Source organism: Triticum urartu, chromosome 5A (genome assembly GCF_056163025.1).
Source record: "Triticum urartu cultivar PI428250 chromosome 5A, HENAU_Tu73, whole genome shotgun sequence".
Classification (NCBI taxonomy): domain Eukaryota; kingdom Viridiplantae; phylum Streptophyta; class Magnoliopsida; order Poales; family Poaceae; genus Triticum; species Triticum urartu.
This window is the reverse complement of record NC_141877.1, coordinates 253071894-253079106: the sequence shown is the minus strand read 5'-3', so window position 1 is coordinate 253079106 and position 7213 is coordinate 253071894. Positions and strand designations below refer to the sequence as shown.

General features: G+C 44.9%; 1 long non-coding RNA gene across 1 annotated transcript; it reads left to right on the top strand.

Moving 5' to 3' along the window:
* The first annotated feature begins 982 nt into the window (after nucleotides 1–982).
* LOC147970959 (uncharacterized) lies at nucleotides 983–1836 on the top strand. The gene is made up of 3 exons (XR_015603274.1): nucleotides 983–1062; nucleotides 1145–1174; nucleotides 1552–1836. It is a non-coding gene; the product is annotated as an uncharacterized LOC147970959 (long non-coding RNA).
* The last annotated feature ends 5377 nt before the right edge of the window (nucleotides 1837–7213 follow it).

Genomic DNA, 7213 nt, shown 5'->3' with positions numbered 1-7213 from the left:
CACAGTTTGCTACCATCACTCTGGATTTGTGCATGCACTCCTTACATAATCTCACTATGCTTTATTCCTATGCATGCCAATTATTATACACAATGGAACTGATCATGTAGAGCAAAAGAGATGATCCTTGCATGGCAATAAAATTTCATACAGACGTCGTTCCATGGTGGGCGCAAAGGCAGCCCCCCCTCCACCCATTTCAGATCGTAATCAAGAGGAAGATAACTGTTATGAGGGGGATTTAGAAGGAAAAGACCACTCCTATTTACCCCATGAGGTCTTCGCTCTAACTTGGCATGCTGATGTTGGTAATATCATGCATATGGTGCCTTGCATTGCTTACTATATACATTAAAGATGTCATATGCTTAGTTTAGACATGCTTTGTGTCAATGCCATCTGTTTAGTTTCTTTATCGTATATGTGAATCATGTAATGCCATCTTGTCTAGCCAGGCATCATATATGTGAATTTTGCAATGCCACCCTGGTTAGCCAGTCATCTTATATGTGAATTATATCATGCCATCATTTTTTATTACTTGTTAAATTTGTCAACAATTTTAGTACATTCAATTACTCTTCATGTGCATCAGCCATTTGGCACGGTCATGGAAAAATCTGGAGTCGAAACAAGGTCTTCAGAGCAGACAATGCTATCTGACGAAGCGCATGTCTTGCTGGTTCCCGATAGCTCCTCAGAGGAGGATTCAGAGACAGATGACCAGTATCTGTGGGAGTAAAAACACGGTCTTCAGAAAAGATCATGCTACCTGTCGATGCAGATAGAACCACGATTGTACTAGCCCAAGAACCAGCCCCACCACACATAACCCACACTCATGCAGATTGTACCCCTACCAAGTTGGATAGAGAACTAGCTACACCCCTTCTAACCCCAACCCCAGCAGATAGACACCTAGTTCCCGTTGACACAACACCGTCTCCACCACAGAGCACCTAAACACGAGCAGTTAGTAAGGCAACTACAGTGCCCAAATCACGAGGACCACCACTCCGAACCTGAAGTCAACGCTTAAAGCAGAAGAAGAATTGTTCTCAGGTCAGGTTCCATAGCTATGGTTCATACTACTTTGCTCTTGCATCACTGTATTTACTGATACCAACTAATTTCAAATTTGAAGGATGCAATTGAAACTCCAATGGCGCAACAGGTATGTTTTAAACCTGTTTCTTCAACGTGTTTGGCTGTTTGCTGTTGTAACTTGCTCTATGTTGATTTCAGTTTCAATTGAATAAACAGTTATGTTCTCATGCCATGCACATTACAAGTGTTGTTATTTCTGTGTAGTTTCCCACACTTATATTCTGTATATGTTGCTTTGTCTTAAATAGATATGATTTGAACTGTATCTATCTTGATTTGGCAACATAAACTAGAATGATATAGACCATACAGTGACCATACTACATAGATATATGTTTGTTTCATGCTGTTATCCTGTCCACCTTACTACTGAGCTGGTTTACCAAAATGAGTTTCATATACTACATTGTAAACCTGAGATGTGTTTGTTTGTTTCTCTTTTAGAACGCGGATAAAATATTGGAGAAGAGTACCCTGTTATGCAATGGTAAAGGAAGTAATGCAGATAAGGTTCAAGATAGTGAGACATCCCTGTTGGTCTCCAAGAAAGCTGATAAAAACTATATTGAAGACACCGAGACAACCCCAAAGTCCTGTCTTGATGTAGTGTTCGAGTTACTGGCTACCACTGCTGGCACCAGCTCTTCGAACTCATTGCCTGAATCAGTTCGGCTTCTTGAGTCTCAACTTCAAGTTGAAAGACATCGATCAGATGTTATGCGACAGGAAGCCGAAGGATTGAGGAAGTCCCTGCAGAATTCAGATGCATACTTTCTGGTGCAACAACAAGCGCTGGAGGACTTAAGCGTCAAACAAGAGAACCTTAATAAGCTTGCTAAGCATCTTGCCAGCATTATGGGTACCCAGGATATTGTTTCTTGAGCTCTTCTGAAGTGGTTTCAGTTCTGGACTTGTTTTGCTGCGGTGTTTATATGTTGTCGTGTTCCCTATATTTGCACTTGTGGTGAACTTTGATGCCCAGTGGATGTAATATGTGTAATAGCCGTGATAGCCTAGTGTAAGTTGCTTGCTTATTTATTTCCTTGTTGTCTTGTTTATTTGTTTGCTTGTAGTCAGTGCAGTTCTTTTTCTGTGGTTTGCTAGTGGCTGCAATAACCTGTTTTTTAAAACTAGGCCACAATAACCATGGGTTAATATTTACTGTATTGACACTGGGCCTCCTACGGTCCATAGAAATAGTGGGCCTTCTACGGGCCGTATAAACAGTGGGCCTTCTACAGGCCGTAGAAACAGTGGGCCTTCTACGGGCCATAGAAACAATGGGCCTTCTACGGGTCGTATCATCAATGGGCCTTCTACGGGCTGTATCATAAATGGGCCTTATACGGGCCGTATGATCGATTGGCCAAACATGGGCCAAACAGACCGGATTCTGGCCGTAAACGGGCTAGAGTTGGAATCGTCCGTTCATGGGCCGACCATAACGGGCCATCGTTAATAGGCCGTATTTGATGACGCTATGAAAACGGCCCAATGTATTAACGGACCATAGAAGGGCCGACTGTAACCACGGGCTGAATTTGGCCCACAAGCAGAAAATGACAGTAACGGGCTGTAAGTAAACGAATGCTGGAAATGAGCCCAGGAATAAATGGGCTCTGAGAAGGCCGAAAGATAACATGGGCTGGAGACGGCCCAACGGAATAATGGGCCGTTAATGGGTATAAAGTGATACACTATTCATTACGAGCTAGTTTCACCATGGGCCGTTAATGGGTGTAAATTGATACACTGTTCATTATGGGCCAGTTTCACCACGGGCCGTTAATAGGCCAAGAGTTACATAGGGCCTCATATGGGCCGAAAGACGTCATGGGCCATACATGGGCCAGAAGTGAAAACGGGCTGGAATCATATTGGATGGCCCAGATGACGCTACTGGGCCTAATTCGGAAAGGGCGTAATGGGCCTTGGGTTAGCGGGATGTAAATGGGCTCTATGCGAACATGCCGTTAACAGGCTTTCCATGAGCCGGCCCGCCACCTTTTGACCAAGTCAAATGGGCCGGCTTTTTCATAGGAATGGGCCTCTGTTGGGCCGTGCCACGTGTCAACGTATCATAGGCGCCTTCTGTCCAATGAGTGGATGACATCTGTCCCGGCGATGAGCCGACACGTGTTTCCTCCAGCCAATGATGATTTTACATGTGGAAAATCCCCATTGGTCGGGGCTGTTAATGGGTTATTGGATCCAAAACCCGACCCGATAGCTTAACGACGTTCCGTTACGGTGGATGCCACGTGTCGGTCACCCTTGATGAAAGCACTTCTGTGACGCGCGATTTATCGTCATGGAAGTGGACACTTCCGTGATGATAATTTTGGTAATGTCATGGAACACTTCTACGACAGCATAGGTATGACTATCTTGATTCTGTCATAAATTTGTCATGGATGTACATGCATGACAAAAAACGCGACCTACTGTGACAAACACGTATCATCACGGAAGTGTATTTTTTTGTAGTGAAAGGAACATCGATAATGGAAAGAAGGGAGTTGCAAATGCATCAGACTATGTAAAAACCTGGGATGACTCGGACAGCATAACGGCTGTAAATGATCAAGAAATATTCGAGACATCCTGCAAAATGGTGGCATAACCAGTCAACATCACAATATCAAGGTTCTGAGACCAACTGTTAAAACATAGAAGTACTAGAAATTGAACTGAGACTTGATTCCATCATTCCTATAAGTCTCTAGCATAGTAACTCGTCATCCTAATAGATAGATGAGAAGGCCAAGTTTCTTAACCCCTTAGAAAGATGAGGGTGACTCAGATCAAAAGGACATGAGATAAAGGAGTAAAAGAGCCTTACGTTTCATTCCACAATCAATTCCCTTATATAACTAAAGCATTTCTAGACTCAACTTCGACTAGTTTGGCTTGGTAATCCTACAGGCAGTCAGGCTCTGATACCAAAGTTGTTGGGACCCTGATCCTAAGCCACACCGATCTAGCATGTAACACATCGTATCACTTTGCGGCCTCACGCACGGTATCCCCACGGGTGCCACCTTACGTGGCCCGGGACCGTTTGCGCCTTTTGGCTCATGTACATAATAGTGTCGCTAGCATCCATATGACAGAGAACCCGGGTCAACATGACTAGTCGTGAATCCAAAGTGGCACTAACTTACAGGGACATGCATACATGACCCAGCAACGAACGTGTCAGTCATCAACGTACGAACCCAAGTGGTAGCAAGCTACAAGGACTTAAAGGAACAATGCGTGGCATTTCCCTGAAGGGACAGACACATGAATGAAGAAGGACACATGCCAGCCAGCCTAAGTGTTCCAGAGCAGTAGCAAGCTACCATGGCTCAGTGGAAGCACTACGAGACATTTCCCCATAAGAGAGGCTACAAAGAATAAACAACTAGGTTGTCGGATCCCACACATACGAAGCATTTCAAAATCATACACACAATATTCTCGATATGTGCAAATACAAGATGGCATCACAATGAAACTCCACGACTCAAAGTATTAATTCAGAAGGCTTTGAAGAGTCATACCTAGTAAGAATTACAATCAGGAAGAATTACAATCATGGGTCACATGACCCAACATACAAAGCATACAAGCAACGAAAGCATAACTTGTCTGGGTACAGACATCTACAAATGAAGAAGGCTGAGAAGCCTGACTATCTACAAGACCCTCCCAAGGGTACATGATCGTAGCTGAGGTAACAAGCTAAACGTCGAAGTCCAAGCGGTATTACTAGTGAGACTGAAGTCTCTATGCAAAAACATAAATTAAGCTAACGTGAGTACAAATGTACCCAGCAAGACTTACATCAAAACTAGCTACATATGCATCAGTATCAACAAAGGGGTGGTCGAGTTTAACTACATCAAGCTAGCTTTGACTCAGTGGCTATCCTGAACTACCACTGTTGGTAACTCTTTTGAGGTGGCGCACACGAGTCCACATATTCACCATATCAATACACCACTATGGATCCGCTCCTGTCTCCCTACGAGAAGGCCATCCATAGCACTCATGCTTACCTTGCGCATTTTAGAGTATCCACTTTCACTTGTCTATGAACTACATAAGCAACCTAGTGGTCCTTTACCACGGACGCGGCTATTCGAATAGATCATGTTAACCCTGCAGGGGTGTACTTCTTCACACACGCACTTGCCACTTACCTCGATGTACACATCATGTATCTCGTCAACCTTCAAGCGGAAGCCTGGCGAGGGTGTCGGCCATGACCTGACTAACCACACAAGACTCTAGTCCAAGTTTATCGCCTATTCAGGTTCCATCCGCAAGGGAGTCCGGTCGAGGTTTCCATCACGACCCGAAACGATGTGAGCAGGGTTCCTAAGCCCACCATCCAGGTGCCACTTGGTACACCGTGCCACTGCACCTAATCTGTCCCAAGCCCACCTGTACCCGGTGCCACTTGGTAGACTACTAGCACTACCTACAAACACCAGAAACTAGTTGCAACTCCTAGACAGAGATCAAGGCGATTAATAAGTCGAGAGAGCTTGGAGTGCCCGGAGCCCAATGTGTGGTAGTAACTGTCTTGGATCACAGACACAGAACTCGGTTCCCGAGGACAGTTCCAATGTGACAACCCACCATGTACTCCTACAAGGCCTCTCACTGCCACCTTTACCAAATCGTGTTCACACACTTAACTATCAATTGTAGGACATGATGACCACATTCCAATTCATCCTCGATGAATCAGACCCGACACAACTCTAACATACCATGCATAACAAGCAAAGCATGAATGAGTAGGCACATCATGGCTCAAACAACTCCTACTCATGCTAGTGGGTTTCAACTATTTATTGTGGAAAAGATAGGTCATGCAGAGGAAAGGGGTTCAACTACCGCAACATGTAACGATCGAAGCGCTATTGTCCTAATATAGTAAAAGAGAGCAAGAGAAAGAGAGTGGGATTGTATCGGAATGCTCAATGGGGGTTTGCTTGCCTGGCACTTCTGAAGATAGCATTGTGTCTTCATCGGTGTCGACAATCACATGTTGCTAAGGTCTGCTACCGAGAGGGAACAAACACCGGCAAACATAGAAGGATCACAATCAATGCAATGCATAATATGATGCATGATCATGACATGGAAACATGCTATGATTTGTTCTAATGTAGCTAGAAACAATTTAAATGAATGTGGTTTGAACCCAAGGTTCAAATTCGAACTTCACATAAGACATTTAAAATGCCATTTGTTCAAATTATCATAAACAGTGGTTGTAAGTTGTCCAAACATGCATGAAAATGCCATAAACAGATTCTTTGGATTTTTATTATAATTGTTCATATATAAATTATTTCATTTGGACTTACGGTTGAATTTCAATGATTTTTATAAGTTTATTCTATTTTCTGGAATTTCTTGGTTATTTTAAAATAGACTACAAGCAGAAAATGCATTACTGCGTCAGCTCCGCGTCAGCGTGTCGTCATCGGTCAACTGACCCGGTCCAGGTCAAACCTGACATGCGGGGTCCTCACGGCTGTGAGACAGTGGCTGAAACAGAGGCCGACTAGTGGGCCACGACAACGCTGACATCAGCAAGGTCAAACTGACATCATGGGCCTAGATGGTTTAGTGTCAAACTAAGCAGAGATTAACACGGTTTAATTAGCGGGGTGGGGCCGGTCTGTCAGCGGCACATGTGTCGGTAAACCACGTGATTAACCTAATCTAATGACGCCAAGTCAGCGAACAGCGTTTTGCCGTGGTGATGAAATCCCATGGCAGTGGCTCGCCGGTGTTGCTCGGGACGGTGATACGGGCATTGGTTGGATGCGCTGAAGGCACCGAAGGGAAGCTCATCCTTGCGCGCATTCAGGAGAGCCCGCGAAAGGCTGCCAGGTGGCCGGAATCCCTGCTGGCGTCAAGCTATGTGGCTGCCGGAGCTCGGGTGAGCTCGGGGTCGAGGCTACGCTGTACAGAAGAGCGAGGCAACCGGTGATATGGCCTCTTGGGAGCACGCTGAGCACAACTACGTGCTCGGTTGGGTCAGGCGAGGTTGCTAGCTGCGGCAGTGACTATCGCGGCGGCAATGAGCTCATGGTTGTGG